Here is a 23979-nt window from a genome sequence, read left to right on the forward strand (position 1 = left end):
CCTGATATTTAGCTTTGGGTATTTCTGTAACGTAGGGGCGAAGTGTTATTTAAGCAATATTACACATGAGGGTGTACTTTAACGTGATCATTGGCACAACAGTGATTTGGTCAGGACCGAGGTGCTTGCACCATTAAGTGCGATATTGCGAGTATACAGCAAGTAACCATATAATTAAAATATGTAATCAAAATGGATTCATATCATGGGGCAGTTCGCTCTCAAAATAGAAACGTTTTTGTTAGTGTGATCTCCGTTTCCATGGCAACATATGGGGTGTGATTAACAACTGGGGAAACAATCAGTCCCATCATTAGAAGGGGATGTAATGTACGCAATGTTTACCACCCGAGGAGGTAGTCCAACCCCCCCAGCAACGACCGAGCAACGGAGAGGATTTCTAGTCTCAAACTGAATAAATACGGCACATAGAAACACTAAACTGCTCAGGTCGCTCAATGTTGTTGTAAGTAAGAAATCCGCTGAAAAAAAAGATATGAATGGACTCGTATTTTTAAGAGTTTGGCATCGCGTTATGTGTTAAAACCAAACCGGTCAAGCTAGCCGCCACGAGGATTTTCTGTGCCTGACTATCTGCAGTATTATGGTACGGGTGCTCGGAGTGACAAAAAAAATGATCAGAAGAGACCCGATTTCACCTAACGGGTCACATTTAATCGACAACATTATAGTAAGTGTTGTATGAAATTCAATTCCAAAAATATATTCCCATTGAGGAGGCGGAGGGATATTTTCTAGTGATGAGCAGGGTGGGATGTCATGATGATTTGAGCACGTTCCAAATGTTCAGTTGACCAATCAGATTGCTGAGTCGGAACTACTTGATGTATAATGTCCACGTCGACAGCCTTCACCAGTTGGGAACAGTGCACCGTAGTTATGGGCATTATTATCACCAAGGCAAAGTAAAGGTTTGTTTCCGTACTATGGTTGTTCCCATCTGTCATCCACAATAGCAATGCTGAATGAAGACTATTCGAAGCTCTCTAACTCCCAATTCTGCCATTTTAAAACTGCAGGTACGTGTTCTCTGCAAACTTTCAGTGACACACCTTGTCAAACACAGTTATACACTTTGTGATTCACTGTGCTTACCGTAATTAAATCTTAAGCAGTAGCAATAAATATACTTCTCTCCTCTTATCCACTTAAAACTGTTCTGTTAATTCTGTGTTTTTCCAGGCTACATTTTTAGGATTGGCAGTGCAAATATACGGCTGAGGTGGTGACAAGCTCAGGACACAGGAGGTGTCACTGTTTCATCAGAAATTGAGGACATTTGTCTTCCCAGTTTACCCCACTTAAACCCCAAGAAGAGCATCTCTTCCTCACTCAGTATCTGTTCCCAACAACACCGGCCTACTTCTTTTTATGGTAGAACAAAATCATGACTGCTCATAGCTGACATTTCATAGTCGTAAGTCCTATTATTGTAGATTTATTTTTGGGGATCATGAACAGTTTACATTTGTTTGTCAGTTTACAAAATAATTATAACGTGTCATGTTAAATAACTAATAGTTTTAACATGAGAGCATCATCAAAATGCCGGCAAAGCTTTAAAAAACTGTGCTTTAGTGCCTGCTTACATTAACTGAACCTAGCTTCTGATAAACACATTGTACATTAGGGCAAATTAATTTGCCTGGATTACATGAATTTATTTCAATCTCATTACACAGAGAGGACGAGTCACCCTCTTTTTGCATTTTGAGTTGTATTTCTGCCATCTGCTGTGAAACAGTATGGGACTCAAAGTGTCACAGAAGTCATCAAAGATTAAAGTGCACCTTAAGCAGCCAGCTAAATATCGAACAAGTTCCTCCTTCGAACACAACAGATGACTCAAAACTAACGTGATATGTGAGTGTATCGGTGGGCAGCAGGGCATTAGTCTTACCACTTTGACAAACAGGCGAATCAATAGCATTGGACTTTTATTCAGCAGGGGGCCTGTGTACTACCTCTCTATCCTGCTCCCCTTCTTGATACTCCTGAACACCTTGACAGAACATTCTCATCAAGAGCTGACAATGTGCTACAACATTACAAGATTAAAAATACCCAGTGGTGCTACATGCTTTTCTCTCGTTGTTAGATTTCCCTGTGTGTTATCCAGTAAAGCAAATCTGCCAAGTATATACAAAACAAAAAAATGAAAGTGCATGCAGTCTCATGAGCCTGGTAAAAATAGATATGCTGTAATTTGATAGCTCATGTACTCCATCCTCCTACAATGTAAAACACAGAACAGAAATAACAGTAAATTATATTTTCACAGACACATCAGTTCTCCTGTCAGCCTTTCCCATTTTACTCCCTCTGTGTTTTTTATGCCATTCAAAATATTTCTTTCCATTACTTTTGATTATTCCCTCTGCCCCACCTCCCTATGTCTTTCCCCTCATGCAACACGCAATTCACATTTTTCATTCACCCTCCTACTCATAGTTTTCCCTCTCTTTTCCCCCCTTAACTTCATCCATTATCCTTATTTTAAGCCCATGTGAATACATCACATGCCACATAAACTATGTAATGTAATTTGCTAGCGCTTTAGTACTTAGAAAAATGTTCGGCCCTTGCGATATTTCGATTCTTATGTTGTCACTCTACAGGCCATAATTTCACATAACAAAGTATTTTTCTTCTCTATCTATCTCTATCAAAAACGCCATGTTTTTGTTGTTGCTTCTGCCCTCCTGTTTGCTTCTTAGCTCTTCTCCTCTTTATTTATAAAGCATGTTTCCGGTAGGAAATAACACCCGGCCTAATGTTGCTTTCATTTTCACTCCCTTGCTTCTATCATGATCATCTATCTCGCAGCCCCCACCCTTTCTCCATTCCTTTTTTTTTTGGCTCCCCATGCTCCTTGCTGCCTCCATCATTCATCCCTCACCTTGTCACACTCAGTTTTACGATGGCCTTGCTGTAATGTGTCTTTAATGCGTTTATTTTGCACAGATTGGTAGCAACTATGATTTTAAATGAATACATCCTTCACTTAGTTAACCCACTGATCTGGCTTGCATGTGTACAGTATGACTGCAGAGTAATAACTGTTCTATTTTAAACATTTAGACACACCTCACTTGGTTTTTCCACTCATCTTGGCTGTGGGTGTTTTTTTTAAGCCATTGAATTATGAACGTTTGGGTTTTTCTGTGTAATTCACTGAGGATGATAGTGTTACTCACCCACAATTACTCACTGCCATGCTTGTTTAACTATATGGAGCGCTAATAACAGTCTGCCCTTGTTAACAGTTAGACTGGGCTATTATAGTTGTTGGCAGTAATTTGAATTACAATTTAATGCACTAAAACGGCTCTGTAAAAACTTCGATGCAGGTTGAGCTGGACAGTCCGGTCCCAAAAGTTTCACCACAAGTTCAGAGAATTCCGTTAGAGTCAGATTTCCAACATTGTCCAGCATAAATTAAAAGGTTACAATTTGCCCATTCGTTTTTGGAATCTTTTATGCTTTGTGCTCTGCATGATTTCACTCCAGTTTGCCACAGGGTACAGGTCTGTCCTCTACACGGCTTCTACCAGGGGCTTTTCAGACATCCTGATTTGGTTATTTTTCCTTGATTGTTGTGGTCGTAGCAGGTAAATGTTGTTAAACGGTTTCTTATTTATCTGTTTTGTGTTTAATGATGTTGTTTCCTACTTTGTGCTGTAGCCATTGACTGTATATAAAAGTAAACGTAGCTTCCAGGTCTAAAAATGAGGCCGATGCAGAAGTGCATTAAACTGCAATACCAGGTTGGCTGCAAAAAGCCTCCGGCTACTTAGACTCCCATTCAGCTAGTCTCATGAAATTCATGAAGTAAAAACCAATTCTGTACTAGTTATTTCGGTTTTGATAGCTAAAGTCATTTCTTCTTATTAGTTTTCTGGCAGTCCATCTGAAAATGATCCCGTTACTAATTTGAAAATAACCTTCAAAAATCAGTTTTTGGTGGTGTGTCTGTTTGATTGACATGCCTGTGGAGCAGTCAGGTTACAACTAATAGTGGGCGGGATGTAGTATCGCCGGGTTTCTAATCAGATTGAGTCAGATCCACCGCTAACTTCCCCCCAGCTTGTCCAAATATGGTCACTTCCTGCTCCAAACCGCTCGGGACTAGCAAGATGGCAAAGATCCAAACTCGAGGCTTCATAATAGCCGTTCACAAACCAATGGGTGACATCACTGTTGGCTGCCGCTTTGCTGTAGCCTACAAAGTTAAGACTGATCTGCTCTATGCAGCTTGACGCAATGTCCGTTCGACTTCTGTAAAAAATAGACGTATTTTTAGCAAAGCGGTGCACCGACCTTCTTCTGCTGACGCGCAGCAGTGCATCTGGTGGAATGTGAAACATAGTCTGGAATGGCAGTGATCAGCTCCGGTGACCCTGTCAGGACGCGATGCAGCTGGTTTCAGTGAAAAATAGCCTTTAGAAGTGACATGAACGCTCTCGACTATGGTTCATTGGTAAACTCATTGATGATCATGTGGAACTAAAATGAGTTAAATCGTACTTGTAGGAACGTGCAGAGAACAGGCATTCTATACAAGGTTCATCTGTTAAATATGTAAGCGGTCTGCAATTCAACAAACTTGGACACACACTAGATGCTTATAATTCCACTGGAAGCAATGTTGAAAAAAACTACTCGGATAGAACCTCACCAGTAAAAATAGAGTTGTGAAAAAAAAGAGTGACCGGATTTTTTTAAAACTCAAAGTTGAGAGTAAGCTGGCAGTGCCTCTTTCTTAATTTCAGCTTCATCGGTGCAAAGACGCAGTTTACAAAATTATTTTAAACCACGCTGATGCCTGACAGACCATGTCATTCCAATCATAAGCGAAAGAACTCCAAGCATTAGAATATGGAAAAAAAAAAGTCTCTTTGGTATGCTGCATTTATGCATCTTCTTGATTTTAATTTAATCATAAGAAATGAATTGGGACTTAGTCTAGACAAAGCTCCTTAGTTTGCCGGATTGAGAGGAAAACAGAGCAGAACCGCCAAATTTCACTGGTAAACCAGGCCACACATTGCATTCGCCCACCAAATGCCAGACCGCCACCATCTATGACTGGCAGAAGTGTCATTGAAATATTTTTTGAATGCATTTCTGGATTTATTTTTTCCCTCGACAGACAGCATTTCATTGTTCTGAATGTCATATCATTACAATTACGTATAATGTTTTTTTTATATGTGAGTCAGACAAAATATATCCATCATCGATTTGTGGTAATTACAATGAAGAGCTCTGGATTGCTATTCATTTTCTACATGTAAAAGCTGCCAGGACAACACTGGCGATGTCTCCAGCAGTGACAAATGTTTATGTTTTTATGTTTTTTGCAAAGTAAGGCACAAACACACACTGACAGTCCCTTTGTTTTGCTTGACAGTATGATCTCCACTTTGCATTTGTGAATCAATCAGCGTCTCCCAGGCAGAGTATTTTCCAATGTGTTTAGGCCAGATATTGCAGCAGACTGGAATGCCACATTGCTATAAGTGTTGAAAAAAAAATTGGATTTGTGGTCTTCACTAGAGAATGGTCATTAGCTTTGTAAAAAAAAAATAATAATTGCAAGAGATTCCCAAAGCACTTCAAACACTCTGACAAGTGGCCTTGCTTTTGTGAGTTTTGAGTTCAGTGTTACTGGAAAGTTCTGAAGGAAGCGGTAATTAGTAACACATACTGAAAAAAACAAAATAATAATTTCATTTTCTAAGGTCACAAATCTTCTTCACAGGTCATATCGACCCCGTCACAACAGCCCCATGTGCTCCGTTCTCAGTCTATTTTTCTTCACTGTTTTTCTTCTGATAAAGCCCATGCTAGTCAGAGAGAACAGGATGCGATCAAAGTACCCTTAAGCCAGCTAAAGCTCCTTTATTTCAAGCCATACATAATGCAGTAATGGGAAACAAAAGACAACAATGATGTTTACAGCGTCCACATATCGAGCATCTCAAGAATGTGACGGACACACTGAAATGGATTAGCAGCCGCAAGAACTAAACTAAGAGAACTTCAAAAAGCAGTTTTATTAAAGTCCCTTTTGAATCAATTAACAACACAAATCACTACACACACACACACACACACACACACACACACACACACACACACACACACACACACACATAAATATGCTTATTAGAGGGATATTAAATCAGGTAGAGCAAAAGTCAGCAGGAGAGAAAGCATCACAGAAAACCCCACACATTAGAACATGGAAAGTATCAGTATGAAGTAAGGAAGTGTAGCAGTGAGGGGAGAGGACTGATGGCAGGAGTAAGTAGATAATGAGGTGAGAGAGAGGAGGACAGCTGACTAGAATGTGTACTGGTCTAAAACATGTAGTTTTAACACTGTCAGACTGGAATTGCTCCACCAAGTTCACCTCACTAACTCCAAGCAGGCGGATGCATTTCCAGAAATGTCCTACTCCTTTCAGTTGGCTGCTGACTTGACTCACATGCTCTGCTGATGTCCCAGTCTGACAGGATTATTTTTCAAAATTATTTCTGAAGTCCCAGAAATGATTACAGACCCTGCCACCGAGGTTGCTATCTCCAGCTAAACAAAGTCCGTCATGATAGTAACCTCTGAGCAAGCAAATCTCATCTCAATCTTCTCTTCATTGCCCATTGAAGGGGCCCTTTATGATGTCGGCCCCGCCTCCACCTAAGTCCTGGCTATGCAACGTTTTGTCTTTATGAAGAATCAAATTCAACCTGTGGTGATGAATTTTGACTTGAACTGGCAACCTTTGATCCTACTATCAGCAAGTCTCACTCACACTGAAGTAGCTCCTCAGTTACATACAAATTATTTACTAGATGAAGTAGACATATACGCAGGATGTGAAGACACCAATACAACCTGTAATGTATGCTGTGAGACGATCAGTGTGGGGGAGTCACTAGTTATATGTAACACAAGTATTTAATGAAATTGCAAAATACATGTAATGCTAATCTGTTACAGTTATTGAGAAAACGTTGTCATTAAATTACAGTTACTATTCAAAATGTTTGTAATTACAAAGCAGTTACATCTGAATATATTATTTCCAGTAAAAAGCTTAAACATTGAATGTAACATTTATTCTGTTGCTTTGCATCTTTTGCTATGCAGGTATGTTTTATTTGTCTATGCCTGGACAGGCTTTATTCATTTGGAAGTGTACATGCTCAAATTATGAGCCTTGCTTTTGATTGGTTGTCTTTGAATTTGCACCGCCTCTTGTCTGCCAATCAAATCAATGGATATTGCTTAGACCAACCACACCAAGGCAGTTGGCCATGTTGTCAGATTAGACTAAGAGATATTTTAAAACATGTATTAAGGAACCAGTGTGAACAAGTAGAGAACAGCACTTGCTGTCAGCTGGGACTGTTGTCATCTGCATACTTGTGATTTATTTTGGTGTTTGTGCTTTAAAATCCAAACATTACAATTTTAATTCAAGTTAAGAACTTGAAATACCAGTTTGACAGTGATCAGTGTTGACTACTGTTGTGAGGTTTACACTGCTCAGTTTACATTTAGTTATTTTGCAATTTTCCACTTAATTGCCCCAACTTAAAAAAGTTGTTTTAAATGTGTTTTTTTGTTTGACTGTAATCTATTACATTTCAACAGTAGCCTCCCTGACACTGGATACAATCCCCACAATCAAAAAAGAATGATAAAGAAACACTTAGAATACAACAGAAATGTTAAAGCTTTTAAAATCATAAAACAATAACCCTTCAACAGTAACACAAATGACCTGCTTTTCAAATTTGCATGAAATACACAATATATCAGACGCTGTAGCCATAAAAATAATCATTCATTAGATCATATTTGGAAGTAATCCATTGCTCTCACTGACTCCAATTTATCCATGTCTGTACGAGTGTGTGTGGGTGTGGGTGTGCACACAGTATGTGTGTATGTGTGTTGCTTGTGTGTGTTAGTGTGTGCATGTATATTTCTGGACCCTGTGTCCAGCCTGCTTTCCCAGAGTACCGTGCACCTTGCAATGGAGATGGATTACCCTGTCAGCTTTTCTCGCTGAACCACTGAAGAGCATCTTGTGTGTATAACGCACCGTATGTGTGCTCACGCATGAACACGTACCCACATCATGTGCTCACTGAATACTTTTTACATGTATCTTCTTGAATATGCACGTAAATGCATGTTTGTGTATGGAGACATAAATCTTGTGTGTGTGCTACGGTCTTTTAGAAGAATGTGGCTATAGGTGCTCACATGCTGCTCTCCACACGTGCTTGCTTATGTGTCTTTGTTTTTGTGTGCACGATAATAAATTGTGTGTGTGTGTGTGTGTGTGTGTGTGTGTGTGTGTGTGTGTGTGTGTGTGTGTGTCTGCATGTGACTGTGTGTACAGTATGTTTGTGTGTGAAGGCAGCAGATGGATACTGCTGCTTTCGAGGTCGTTAATAACCCTGTGTTCTCGCTAGGGCAGACTCTGCAGAAATACATGGGACACACATGCGCGCACACACACACACACACACACACACACACACACACACACACACACTCAAAAGTTCACTCGAATTAGACAGGGCATGTCTGCGTGTTAGTTTAAGTAAGTGCATGCCTGTGTGTTTGTGAGCATAAAGTATGCAGCCATACATGGAGCTATAAGTGTACTGTGCTGTGTTGCAGCTTGATATGTGTATAATGCAGAAGTGATTAATGGTGAAACAAATACAGTTTCCACTTTCACATCAACTATAAGTCAACTGTCACTGAACCAAAACTACACCTCATCATCGTCCAAGCCTCTTTGTATTACCTTGTCTCCCTTCATCAGTAATGGTACCCCATTATTATTGAGCCAATGTGAAAAGTGAGAAAGATTGATAGCGGAAAGCTGAAATTAAAACATGGAAAGACGTGGAAACGAGTGAATGAAGTTCAGGCTAAAACCGTGGCACTGCACAGTGATAGAAAGACACAAAGATAAAGCAAAAACAAAGTGCTTCTACAAAATGAGGTATCTTGTCAAAACCAGTGGTGAAAGCAAAGCTTTTATTGGCTGCAAAAATACTTGGTGGGGGCCTGTAACTTAGCAACAGCCAATGACACATAGATGGTAACAGCGAGGAGGTGGGAAGAGTGTGTGTGTGTGTGTGTGTGTGTGTGTGTGTGTGTGTTAGTTATGGTTGTGGGGGTGTAGTGTGAGTGCGTGTATGGGGGCTGCGAGAAAGTGCAAGATTGGTCTGGAGATCTCGCAAGTAATGAATCTGTAGTGTTGCCGTCAGAGAGGGTGAATGTGGGGGAGAGAGCGAGAGAGACAGCTCCGGTGTTCCATTAAGAGTGCAGTAACAGTGTACTAGTCCACAGTTTATCTTTCTCCAAGATACACATTGCTTTAATATTTCCGGTTATATTGTGATGCTTTTAATAAGTGCATAAATTAAACTAATGTTCCATTCCACCATTACTCAGCTTTTAACTTTTTTTCTCATCAGTTGGCAAAACCCCCCAAACTGCATATAAACTCTTCCCAGTGTCCCTCATCACATGCTTGAAAGCGTGGTTGCTTTTTCATCATGCCAAAGCTCACGTCTATGGGAATTGTGTCGGAGTCTTTTCAAAGCCTTAATAAAAAGTACTTCAAATACTCAACGGGATTAAAATAAACTATATGTTTTAAACATGAAGTGAGTATGTGAGGTCAGCAACTTCTAGACCACTGCAGGAAAAACTGCAGTAAATCAGTGTAATAACTGACTATACGAAAGGGGAATCAAATAGTCCTGAGACTGCTCCTGTTGCACATAAACGTAATGCCTTCCTGTGATTCGCATTGATTGTGGGGAAGTTATAACCTTTGTAAGTAAGAATTCCTAGTTACATTACAAGTTATGACGATTGAAATGCTTCAGAAAATCGACGGCACTGAAGTGATGAGCTTGGCGGGTGTTTCAAGTGACACTTGTGTTTCGTAAGGGCAGAACGTCACTGTCCAAGACCAAGAAAAGGGAATCAGGTCAAGAGCGCGACCAGGTGGGTTTAAAATGTAGGTTACTCGTATGTTTAAAATGTAGGTTACCCCACAACTAAGAGCTTGCTAAATTTGAAGTAATAATGGGTATTTTAGATCTTAATAAAATATTTTTTTTATATTTTTTTCCCCGCAAGATGTGAAGTAACTATTTGTGTTGCCTTAAGTATTTTTTGTGTGAAACTCTCGGAACAGGTTGAACTAAACTATTCTGTGCTCCTGAGAAACCCACCATAGTAAATCTTTGATAAGCCTCGTTTGATCTTTACGATAAACACTGTCAGATGTCACACAATTAGACCAGTCTTCAGCTGGAGGACAGGGGTACAACCCCTCTTCACACAAGGATCTGCCTTACCAAAGACAGAAACTGAATCCCTGTTGGCTGCAGTGGTGCTGTTCTGTAGCTGACCCTGACCTTGCTATAGAGGAGAATGAGAGATGAGACACTCTCTCTTTAGGGATAACTATTATTATAGCCAATGAGCTGTGCTGTTCACCCTCTGAAATCAGTGGGAAAAATGTGTGCTGGTTCTTCTCCTTGCCAGGGCAGCAGCTGCCTCAGCAATAACCTTACAATCAGTGCTGTGTTATATCATTCAAAGAGCACGCAGAGGTCCTTCCCTTTAAATTGTTTAGATTTTCTAAAAGGTTCTTTGACATTTTAAGATTTTATCCTCAATGTTTTGATTGATATAAGAGGAAACTGAACCTATTTACACACTCAGTTTGCAATTTAATCCTAACCCTTTATACCTAATAACTATTTAACCTTTTCTCACCCTGCTGCCTTCAAACCATCACACTTACTTCAGCAACAACCCCACTGACTTGTTTCATTATATGCACTTGTGAATATACACATTTCCTATGTAGGTCAGTGCAGTGACTCATGACTAAACCCAGGTTAAGATAGGTGTAAATGAGTCACAGGCATTATTCAAATTGGAACTGTAACCATGTTGGATTTTATCCAATTTTAGCACTGCTCGGCTTTGCTATTAAATGGTTGAATATAGATTTCGATAATACATTGACTTTGCATAGGATTTGAATTGGCAGAGACCTATTACCTACTAAACTGTGCTTTCTGCTCTTCTCAATCTCAGAAGAAAAAACATGAATATGACTGCAGAATTTAAGATATTGCGTTAGGTTTTCATAATAAAGACCTGTCATGAAGAAAAACATTTCTAGGCACACGGTGCAAGCCAGAACAGGCCAATTAATATGAGCCTCAGGAGAACATGACGAAGGGGCTAAAAAAAAAAAGCCCCCACTAAAAAAAATACTTTATATATTAGGAGAAGTAATGCATATATAACAAAACAGGCTTTGAAACATTCATAATTTCACAGCCAAATGCAACCTTTATTGTCAGTCTTTTCCAGCTAAATTTGAGGGAAGACGTTCTGCTGTGTTATACGATCAGCCAGAAACATGAGGAGTGAGGGACATATCTTCTAAAGTTCAATGACAAAGACTCCCAAAATAGTCAATTAAAACTTGACTCCAGGGACTACATCTAAAGAAGAAATATTCAAGTCAAATCTGGGGACAACTGTAAGATCAGAAAAACAAAATTAGAAAGCTGTTTTATTTTCTCATAAAATGTATTACTGTAGTTACATTTGTGGTGTTGGGCCTTGCGTTGGGATTTGGTGTTGTTAAAAGGGGAGCTCCTTTGAATTGTACTTTACATCTTTTAGTTTACTGTCATAGTTTTCTTTTTCTTTATTGTCGACGTGAATTTTCCTGTAATTGTACTACAGTTATATCCAAGTCAGTGCCAGTATGTTGTTGATTAGGAGATCAGCGTTGCAGTCTGTCTCTGTGCATCCCCCATGAAATCTCACTCCAGCTAAGCGGACCAAAGTTGGCTCTCCTTCAAATGCTAAAAAGAAATGGCAGAAACCAATAAACACATCCACATAGATTCACAGGTGCCAACCCCTACAGCCAATGTGAGGCTGTAATGCCGCTGCGATCTGAGCCACACAGGTCACACGCACCGACACACACGGATGCTATCTCTGAGATCTGAGCGGGGGGACACGGACAGACAGACAGACATTTGCTAATGGCTCGTTTGTTACATGACTCTTTTTGCTCCCCCCCTCCACTGTCTATTTACTTCTTTTTTTTTGGTGCTTTTTCAGACTGTTGTTTTTTTTTTCTCAGTCTAATAATCTTGTCCTTTTGTGTCTATGTCATTCACTGTTTTTCTCTGCCTGTGTTCTTTCTCTCTGTCCCTCTCTGTATCCTCTTCCCAACGCTCTGTCCTCTTCCTGTCAGTACAGTAGATAATGAGGTGATTGCGGCTGCTAGGACAGTGCATCAAGGCTTGTCGTGTTGTACTTTGTTGTAATACTAACCATAGCTATCTTGTTTACAGTGTTACTAACCACACACAGAGACACACACGCACACACACACACACACACACACACACACACACACACACACACACACACACACACACACACACACACACATCTCACACATGAATCTATCATTTTCTTATTATGCCTCAATATATATGAAATGGCACACCTTTTTTATCGTCACCTTATCTAATTGGACCCGTCTCTGTTACAGCGATACCAAACCTTCCCGCCACCCTTCCTCTGTCCCTTTGACAAAACTAAAAGTCTCCATCTCACTCTCACCAGCACTGTATGATATTGTCAGCTCTAAACATCACTAGTTCTATTTTTAGACCTCTATCACATAAAGCTCTCCTTACTGTTGTGCCAAGTTGTAATTTCTACTTGTTTCCCGTTCACTTTCTTACATAATGGTGCTGTCTCACTTGTTTTGAGTAATTCTACTTTTGTAATGTCACCAGATATGCTTCCAAAAAATGTAATTCTCAGAGTAAAACCTGAATATGTTGATTTTCAGTTCATCTACTGCACCATAGAATTTGTATTTTTTTATGATACAACCCATTGTCATGAATGCAATATCTTAGTAACATTTCAAGTGCAGGAATTTTTGCACTAATGGCACCAGTGATTCGATTTTGGGGGTCAAAGGTCACTGTGACCTTAAAAACACGTTTATGACTGTAACTAAATAATTCATAAGCTGATTATGCAAAGACAAATAACAAAAATAATGAACATATTATATCCAAAAGGTCACAGGTGGACTTGACTGTTACATCTTTCACATGTCAAATTTCACAATTGGTCTCACACTAAATCAATGACACTTATCTTGAGTGTCCACCTTGAAACTGTGGTGGTTGTTTAGATATTCTGTGCTTACAAGTTGAAGATGTGTGAGAAGCATCCTAGAAATTGTAGCTTTTTTGCAGCGGCGTTTATGTTTGAAGTATTGTCCACTGTCATGGCTACAACATTGTCTTGTCTAGAATCTGCTTTATTGGCCAAGCATGTGAAGACATACAAGGATTTTGAATCTTTTTCTTTTTTGTGAGTCTCAATGAATTTAAACCCACAATACAGTAGACATATTGCAGAACAAGTATATCAAATCTTAACAAGGTCAAGTGACATCAGTTATATTTATAGATCCTTATGTCACAAAACATGGATGTAAACTGTAATTTGACTGGTTGGCGAGGCTGTAATTCTACTTCTGTATTTCTTGTTTTTTCTGATAGAGTGGAGGCAAGACATGACTGCTTTGTTTGCAGTAAAAGAAGCACAAAGTAGAGACCACAATTGTAGGCATTTTTTTTTTATCTCCATTCTGACATTTATGCACAAGCTGACTGTAAAACATCCTTATTTCACAGCGTCCTCTCTGGTGTCTCTCCCTGTAAAAGTCCACTGTCAAAAAGGTTGCAGTCATTCCTACTCATGCGCCACTAATTTCAATGTTAGGGCATGTACAACAAGAAGGGAAATCATAGCATACCAAAATAGTAAGACAGATAGTAGCAAAATCAGCATCAGTGCATGAAGAGCCACCTGGGCTGTCGGGGGAATATGAAGATCAAGAAGCTGTTTGATATTCTGGAACAAACACAGCCAAGTTGACCCTGGAAAACTTAAAACACCCGACAGCAAGATGTTAGCATCAACATTTTACAGAGGCCAGGGAAGTGAGGAAAGAAAACAAATATAATCTGCTTTTGCACTGTATATCTGTCATTGTTTTATGTTTAAACCTGCCATCAGCCTTGAGTTTCACAAATAAAGAGACCATGCAACGCACTGATACATGTTTTTATACATATTTGTTTCTCGCCATCTATCGCCACCTCAGTTACATGTACTCACACACTTAGTCTATGCAGCAAGGTCTCGCCAAATACTCACTAGTGTAGCTAATGGGGTTCTGACATCAAACACTTTCCAATCTGAAACACTTCTAAAATTAGACCCTCTGTTTTCATCCGGTTTCCCTGTGTTGTAATGCTCTTTGTCTCTTCTTTATGGTTTCTTCATCTATCAGATCTCATTTCACTTCAGTTCCCCTTCCTGGATTCTTGTTGGGCTTTCTTCCATCCTTTCCTCCTTCTTTCCTGCCTTACTCCCCTTCTTTCTCCTGCCCTCATTCAAGGTTTTCTACAGGTTTAGCTGTGACGGATGTGTCTCATTTTGCAGAGAGCAGTAGCAAGCATTTCTGATTCTGTGATTATGGTGATTGTGTAGTAATATTATTATAGAAAAAAGAATAAGCCATCGGAGAAGTAGAACTGGCAGAGTGGAAATAAAAAAAGAGAAAGAGTAAAACAGGAGAGGACAACATCGGCATAAAATCACTGATGAGAGGGAAGACAAAAGATATATGGAACGTCGAGAGGAAGAGAGAGAGGTTGGAGAGACGTGTGTGCCACTTGGTAGTCATCAGAGAGAAGCTTTCTCCATTCAGGAACTCAGTGTGCAGCTGTCGCTTCAGGGAGCTGATCACACACACCCTCAGTCACAGACACAAACACACACACACACTCACACAAACACACTCATACTATCTTTCCCTCACACACACATGCACTCATGCTTTGGGCTGTGCTTTGAACTGATCCCTGCCACCAGAGAGACACACACAGAGAGGTGGCTGATAATAATATTATCCTATGGCCTTCATATGGTAATATGGCTTTATTGCTATGAAGAAATATGAATATTATGGCTTTCAGAGGCAGCTTAGGGAATTACATGGCTGTCATGGTTCTCAGCTTCAATAGAATATTTAGATTCTCTATTTATCTAGGGTCTCTGGGTGGGAAATCTATTAAGTTATTTATCTTTACCATGATATCTGCTGGCATGTTGTGTCTTCGTACCTATGGGTTTGTACAAAGGCAAAACAGAAGACAAGCTTTGCCACTGAGTGAAGGTCAGGACTGAGCAGGTTAAACACACCTGGATAGAAAAGACTGTGTCATGATGCAGCAAAATCAACCTAGACACTTTAGCTTTCATGCATGCTAATGAGCGTATACCTTGGGTTAATCTCCAAACAATTGGAGCAACCAATCCACATTCAGCACCATATATTCTCCAAAAGTCTACCACCGCTGCAACAATATTTACAAAAAAAACCCGACACTGGTCACTGATTGGTCCGCCCTGTATGGTTAAAGTCAAAACATTAATGCAAACAGAGTTTCCACACTGTAATCACAGGAAAGATAACTGAAGCTTGGAGAAATAGTCTAGTAACACCAGATCAGTACTACACAACAGCATTGTAGAACCTTGTGAAATAATGTATAATAACCAAATGTCATGCTTATTCAGTTTCCTGCCCACCCCTATTTAGGTTGGTCTCACACCCTTTATCTAGTGGCTTTACCAAGCCTTGGTCCAATTCTAAATCCTCAGTTGTCATAACCACTGTCCAAGGTGCTAAAGTTGGAGCTGCCCAAAGCATTCTTTGACATCCATATTCATATGCAGTGATCCCACCTATAAAGACTAATGGTTAATACTTTGTTTTGGCTGATTAGACTATAGTGTTTTTTCCAAACCGTCCAAGCTCACCATCATAACCTTGTTGTTCCAGCTCCTGGCAGCTGAATTTTTACTCATCACTCCAGTTAATGTTTATCTACCTACCTGGGGAGTAGATTCTCTTCTTTTTGATATTTTGAAGTAAAAAATGACATGTGTTGTGTGTTCCCTAATTGGGTTTAGATATGTGATATTACACCAATCTGATTACCCCTTTGCCTCCACCTCATTAAAGAGGAGGTCTTAATCACTCTTTGTTGTTTAGCCGAGATCAAGTGCATCCAGCTGTAGGTGCATTCTGCTTTGGGGTAATTAATAGCCTGATATTCATTCTCAAACATACTGACAACAGTGCAGTTGGATGCAAAAGTAAAAAGAAAAAAAACTTTTACATTCACTTGATAGCTCTCTTTTGTCACAGCAAAACATCGGTTGATCAGTTGAGCAAAGTAAGCGACTTAATGTTTCACTTTTCGTCACTGTTATCCAACCATGTCCCACTTTTTTCAGAGACTATTTTTATTTTAACTTGCAGCTCCTCCACTTAGTCATAATGTTCTTGTCATATTAGAAATATAGCATCTACTACTTCCTTCCCTTCATTTCCTTTCTATTATTTTTATTTTTTCCTTACCAGAATCCTCCAACCCCGGTGCCCAAAAGTAAATTTCATAGACTTATTTTAGGACTTCTTTTAACAGTGTTGAACATTTATATATATTTCACACATATCCAAAAAGTAGATAAAGAGAACCCTATCAAACAAATGACAAAATATGCTATACTTGGTCATATATATGTTAAGGGAAATGATCCATATTACTTTTCTGCAAGTGGCATAAGTATGTGAACCTTTGCTTTCAGTTTCTGGTGTGATCCCCTTGTACAGCAATAAATGCAACTAAATGTTTCCAGTTACTGTTGATCAGTTATGCATTTGTGTGCTTGGAGGTATTTTAGCCCATTCCTCTGTTCAGAGGAGCTTCAACTCTAGGATGCGGGTGGGTTACATACATGAACTGCTTGCTTCAGGTCCTTCCACAACATTTCACTTGGACTAAGGTTAGGACTTTGACTTCGAAAACATGAACTTTGTTATTTTTTTAACCCGTCTTTGGTGGAATGACTTGTGTGCTCTGGGGTTGGTATTTTCTTGCATGACCTGCTTCCACTGTAGATTCGCTTCCCTGGAAGATGTCCTTAAATCCCCCTCTCAAGTTCACTGCTGTTTTTCGGGATTCATTGTTCCATTAATGACGGTAAGCTGTCCTGGCCGAAAACGGACCCAAACCATATCATTACCACTACCACATTTTACAGATGGGATAAGGTCCTTACACTGGAATGCAGTGTTTCCCTTCCTCCAAACATAAGCCATCTCATTTAAACCAAACGGGTCTATTGATCTCATCTTCCCACAAAATATTTTTTCAATGGCCTTCTGGCTTGTCCACCTGATCTTTAGCAAAGTACACAGAGGCAGGAATGTAAGGAGCGCTATGGCCTTCTCCACTTCTCACACATCATTGTTGTTTAGTGTTCTGCTGATGGTGGACTCCCAGGCCTTTTAGTTACCTAGAAGTTTGCAGACTATTACATACCTTCTTCATGCAGTGATCTTTGTTGGTCGATGTATGGATGGATGGATTTTCCTGCTCTTTAAATAAAACAGGGCGTTCACTTACACCTGATAATCATCAACATTGTTTGTCTGATTGGTTTAATTTGGTTCACTTTATCCAATGTTTGGACTTGAGGGAAAATCTGGGGATGTTTTAGGTCATATTTATGCAGAAATGTCAACATTCTAAATGCTTATCAAAATTTCCAAGCACCACACTATGTGGTAGTGTTAAGCCACATGTACAGGATGTGTCCCCAAACTTCCAGTATGAGCCTTTTAGTTTATTATTTGATTGGTTTGGTAGACACAGCATAAACCACATGATTGTCATCTTATGGGCATAATACCATCTAATTATAATATCTTCAAACCACCATTCAAATTTCAAGTTCAAACCAGAGTTTTAACATTGTGACCGTAGTGCGTTAAAGCCAGAGCTACATGACTATCCCAAATGCCTTTTATTTTAAGAGATGATTTATGGTTAACAGATGACAAGGAGTGTATGAAACAGAAACTTTTTGTTGCCCAATACAGGTCATGTCTGAAGAAAACATAACTCTTTATTGCCGTTTAATATTTTATTGTCTTCACTTTAAAGAAAACATAGTCAACCATAGCCCCACAATCAGGGTACGTATCGTTTTTGTGTACCATTGCATTCATACTGCATGAAAATGTGCAATTTTCAGCAATTTTTCCAATGCAGTCTGCATTAAATTTGTGTCGGCTTTAATGAGACAGTTTACACTGGGGCTCCTCATAATCACAATATGCAAGTAAAGGAGAGCTGTTCAAGTGTGGGATTTCCCCTGAAAGGCAAACTGCTCCCCCAGGCTCTCACATATGTTTGATAAACAACGTTTAATATCTGCAGATACTGTATTTTCCAGTATACACAGAATAGCAGAGCTTTAGGTTTAAGCTTTTGAAGAATCCAAAACTGAAGTGGGAGATCCAAAATGAGCTGCAGGAAATAGTGTTCATTGCACTTTTGATGTATTAAAGTATGTAGAGTGTGTTGTTCAACTTTTAGTACATGTCAGACAAATAAAATGACCTTGTAATGCCAGTTAATTTTGCATGCCTGTTGGATCATACTACGACATCAGTTTTATGGATGATTGAGAATTTTCACGTAAGTATGGTGTGTATGGACAACCCGACAGCCAAGTGGTTATGGTGCATACCACATGGGTGCAAATGTTATCAGCAGTAACTCCCTGGTTTCCATCTAGGCCAGCTGAACCTTTACTTTATGTCACGCCCCGCTCTTTTTCCTGTGTGTCTCTAATGATGCTATTTGACAGGCAAAAAAGGCCCAAAAAAGGATTTTTTTTTTTTCTTTTTTTTTTTTTTTTTTTAAATGAAAGAAAAAAAAAGGAAATATGGTGTGTTTGCATTTGGGGTTCTCTGTGAAAAAAAATAAATAAATAAATAAGTAAACTTCTATACAGACACTTAGGCCACATATTTAATTGGAGGCTGCAGGCCCCAGCATAAATGGTAATGAATCAGAACAAGCAGTTCAACAGTTTTTCACAGGCAAAATGTCAACTCATAACATTAAATAATTTGTGAACATCATACCTGAATTACACCAAGTGGTAACAAATTCAGGGTAAAAGTATATTTCATTTTTTCTGTGCATGCATATACTTGGCAATTGATATTAACTTGATACTCTCCTAACTGTGATGGTGAGCATGGCACAGAAACTCAAGTTGTCAGGTTTTCATGTGATGGGAATACATCATATGCTCGTGCAAAGATTGAGCCGATAAAATCGAACCATTGCAACTTGACAGCTCAGAAGCACAAAAAAAAAACCAAAAAACCTATAGTGCAAACATTGCCATTAATGCAACGACACATGTCGGTGCAATGCATACAAATGTACCAGAACTGAGCTGGTTGACGACTGTGCCTTAAATATCTGGAATAGGGAACTTCCCAAAGGGCAGCTTTACGCAACTACACTCTCACACAGTCGCACACAATCACACACAAAGAAATCACTGTGACCTACTCCAATCTTTCTAGGTTTTGTGAAATTGTGCATCTATAACTCTCAAGATGTAGACTTTAAATAACCAATTAACATCCAATCTAATCTGACATCAATACCCTTCAATTTCCAAGATAACTAATCTTAGATAAGCAGAAACTTCTTATTTGACAAATACCAAACACTTCATTCAATTCAGATGTGTAATCTGTAAAGATTCCACATGAGGATAAAGAAATATAAATAGACTGTATTTTAAAAGATATCACTTGGTTCAAAGGAACAATCTTGGAAATTATTAGGCAGATACGACGTTGGCTGTCTGATTCAATTTCTCATTGTAAAGTCCTGAAAAAGTTATTTAAAATGTCATAAATTCAATGTGTTGCATTTTTGTGTCATTACAAGGGAAATTACGACCGAGAGCAAGTCCTTACTTACAAAATGTTTTTAATTTTTTAGCCCTTTCAGTGGCTGTTTTGCCTCTCTGTTGGTTTAAAAGAAATATACTAAAATGTAAAATATCTTGGATGTTGTGCCCATTAAATTCACTCTAATAAACTGCTTGTGGCAGACATTCTCCTGGGTGCTGGCAGGAACTAAAAGCACTGTGAGATATGGAAAGAAAGACTGATAGCAAAAAGAAAACCGGGTGGCGGTGTAAATTGTTCTGCAACCTTTGAAATGAAATACTTTTTCAAACCACGTCTAAAATGGGGTGTAAGCCAGAGTTAATACGCTGTAATATGTTGGCTGGAGTGAGCCTGTGTAGCAGAATTACACTATGGCCTCTGCTGACTGTGCCATAATCCAGTATGCATGCAGATATTCCTCAGTGCAGCTACAATCATTCACATGCACTCACTTTTTGTTGTTGTTTACAGGTCAATTTTGTGCAATGTAATATAGATTTACAGTATAAATAGGCCATAAAGCAGACTTTAATCTGAATCCTGCGTGTTCCTACAATCAAAAACAATGCAACAATGTAATTGTTACAATCAAAAACAATGTAACAATGTAATTGTTACGTTCAAAAACAGAAATATAGGATTGTTAAATTCACAGAAAACTGCTGACTCTTATTGAGTAAATTAACATTTCTTATTCATTCTAGAAGATCCCACTTAGCTGATCATGTAAAACTGAGAATAATGTAGGGTACTTGCTCTTTGTTACGGAACAAAGGTGAATGCAAAGGCTCCTTGGAACAGCTTAATTATTTGGTTTCTTTCAGGCTATAATTACCTTTCTACTTGTGGCAATTGTATGTATTGTAAGTTTGTAGCTTCAATCAGAAACATACAGCATGTACCACAAATGTACAGATATGTGTTTTTGGTGACCAATCTGCAGAGAAAAATGAACTACTTAACTATACGGTATGTAGTGACTCAGGTCTAAATGCAAGGAAATCAAATGGATAAAAAGTAAAGACCGGCATACAGAGCAATAACAAAATAACTACTGTTGGTCAATGTCGTTAAGGAAAATTGCTTACCTACACTGCCAGAAAACATTTGGAGGAATGTTATGGCTTTAACTGATTGCCCAACTTGTCTTCATGACCACTCTTTGGGTAGCAGCCAGTAGCCACATATTGTTGACACTTGCAACAGAAAGAAAGCCAGATAATAGAGCTCCTAACTTCCCGTACCCCTGGGAAAAGCCAAGGGCAGTAGAGACTGAACAGGTAACAAAGCATCGAGGTTTGAGGTTTTCCATGTTTTGTAGTAGAAATTAAATATCCCATCTAGCACACAGGAGAATGAAAAAGCAATGCACCCAACACTTTATATACAACCTTACAAAGGACAACTGTGGTGTTTTCAGATTATATGTTTCCTCTTATCTGTAGAGCTACAAAAAAAAAAAAAAAAAAAAAAAAAATGAATAGATTAATATTACTATTGACTGGACTGACATCAAACTTGTAAAGTAAAATACAAACTCCCTAACTGTTATAATATTGTAAAATGTAACAGCAGTTTAGATAAATGCAGGCTTGTGACAATCAGTGATTTGTTAGAGTTCAACAATAACAGCTTCTCTTGCTTTGATAAACATCCATCAATTTGTCCTCCTTCTAACCGGTATCAATAGCGGTGTCTCTGCTCGGCTCAGCTGCCCGACTGCAAACTTGTTTGGCCTTCGTGCTCTCACAGCCCACCTAATATTGCTGCAGCACAGTCAGGGAACATTGAAACACTGCACTGCTCTCATCACAGCCACAGAGAGACAGCATACACATTGAGGAACACATTTACATTCCAGCGAGTAAGTGCACTCAACCTCATATCATTACCGACTTATTACCCACTCACTCTCTCAAACACACACACACACACACACACACACACACACACACACACACACACACACACACACACACACATACATACACAGGTGGATGTATATGCAGGGTTTTTTTCTGGCAAAAACTTAATTGCTTAGTTTGTTACCATTTACGTAACACACATGCATGTCTTTATTTGATAGGTCGGGGAAAATAAAATTCAAAAACTGCTGGCCGAGAATCAAACACTTATTATCAGTTATGTAATGTAACAAAAGTCCATCATGTGAGTGCATTTTAATAATATCAATCAAATCATAATGTAATATCCTATGCTTATCTAATTTCCCTAAGGAGATCATTAAAGTTTTATTAAACTTAATTGGAAATAACTGTTTATGTATGTTTGAGATGTAATTAAAACAAAACAGCAGTGTCACTGTTCTCAGCAGAGACCATTTTGCAGCCTCAGTTAGTGCACGTTGAAATCCATATAGGGCAAGAATACAGCTGTGAATGCTTACCTACCTACCTCTATCTGGTCTGCTGTGATTTATGAAGACTCAACATGAAGATTAATTGCTGTGACAGGTAGATTGACAGAAAACAGAGATGGCCCAGGGAGATAGATCCAAAGACCTGTCGGAGAGAATAGAGGAAAAAAGACAAGAGTTAGAGCTTGGTTATTTGTGGGGGTATCCGTTCATCTGAGTGGTATTGCCAATACGAAGCCTGCATGTCCAGTCCTTTACATATTGTAACTCACTGACGAACATTGTGTCATCAAAGTCAACGCACAGAAATCCATTAAAGCACATGAACCTTCCCCTTATATGTAGCATGTAGCCTTCTGACTGAGTGAGCTGCTGAAAAATGTGTCCGAATAAATAGCTGCTAGCTGACAATGTAGCATGTCCAGGGGAATATTATCACGTGTATGACATTCAATGCCAATCCATTAACTAGTTTATTTAATTTAAAACCACAAATGTACGCCTCGTGGATACACATTTCTTTTTAAATTAGTGGTTTATCAAAGATTGCACCGTTATTCATTGATGGACCGTGAATGTCCTAATTTTGTGTCAGTCTTCGCAGTAGCTGTAGAGTGGACGAGCCGGACAGCATACTGACATCGGTATCCACAAAGTTAATAAGTAGAAAAGTTACTTTTTACGAAAAAAAATTCAGGAACCTCTAATGCATCACAATACCACACTTGAATATCAGTATTTTGCTCATGCTATGAGGAGAAACAGTTCAAATTGTGTCCAAAGTGTGTTGTCACAGCAGTTGAAGACTTAGCCTCCACTCTCCACTTTAGACAGTTAAAAAAAAAAATAGATCACCTGTACATCGTATCAGTTGTCTGCACATATTAAAAATGCTCTACTGGCTAACTCTTATCTCATGTGTACAACTGTCAACCCTCTCACGGCTCTCCTGTGCACACTATCTAAACACCCTATAAAACTTTAAAGACCAGTGCTGTAATGTGGTGTATCAGTCGTTAAAAGTAACAGTAAAGTAAATACTGTTGTTTCCTACAATTGAGGAATTCTGCCATTACTACCGTCTCTTTTCTCTGTCATTTTTAGTTATGAAAAAGAAAAGGCATACTAAAAACTTTCTTAAATAAGATATCAAGACTCTTGTTATGTTTGAGGCAAGCAGAAACCTAAAAGTCAGAATATAAAATGAATTTTCAATGCCTAGACTGAAAATACTTCTGGCATCTCAAAATGTGGGCAGTGATGCAAGAATCATGTCAGTTTTTTTTTAACAATTCATCCAGTATTGATCAAAGTACTATCAAATTGAAACTGGCAGTTTGTACTTTTGTGTTTTAGTAGAGTACACAAAGACACACACATCAAACAGGATGTAGACACTTTCAGTCAGTCACTAAGCCAGCTGAGCTAACAAGCTTTGGGTTATTAGAAAATCATTACTCACATCAGAGGCCCAAAGGCGGCCCATCACTAAGACATGAAACAGAAATGTGACACAATAATGGGACAGCTGATCTTTTTGTAGACACTCAACATT

General features: G+C 38.9%; 1 protein-coding gene across 7 annotated transcripts in view; it reads right to left on the bottom strand.

The window, feature by feature from the left end:
- LOC138197262 (leucine-rich repeat and fibronectin type III domain-containing protein 1-like protein) overlaps window positions 1–23979 on the bottom strand; it is a 175006-nt gene that overhangs the window by 78475 nt on the left and 72552 nt on the right. For 4 of the 7 annotated variants that reach the window (XM_069147962.1, XM_069147957.1, XM_069147963.1 and 1 more), the window contains exon 2: window positions 22463–22569. The exons of 1 other annotated variant lie outside the window; for it this stretch is intronic. The gene's annotated coding sequence lies outside the window, so the exon portion shown is untranslated. Of the gene's footprint in view, window positions 1–22454; window positions 22570–23979 lie in introns of all 7 variants that reach the window. 2 more of the 7 variants (XM_069147958.1, XM_069147959.1) reach the window with 2 other exon arrangements.

This window comes from Embiotoca jacksoni, unplaced genomic scaffold (genome assembly GCF_022577435.1).
Source record: "Embiotoca jacksoni isolate LCO1_2020_lvr unplaced genomic scaffold, fEmbJac1.0.p SCAF_14, whole genome shotgun sequence".
Classification (NCBI taxonomy): domain Eukaryota; kingdom Metazoa; phylum Chordata; class Actinopteri; family Embiotocidae; genus Embiotoca; species Embiotoca jacksoni.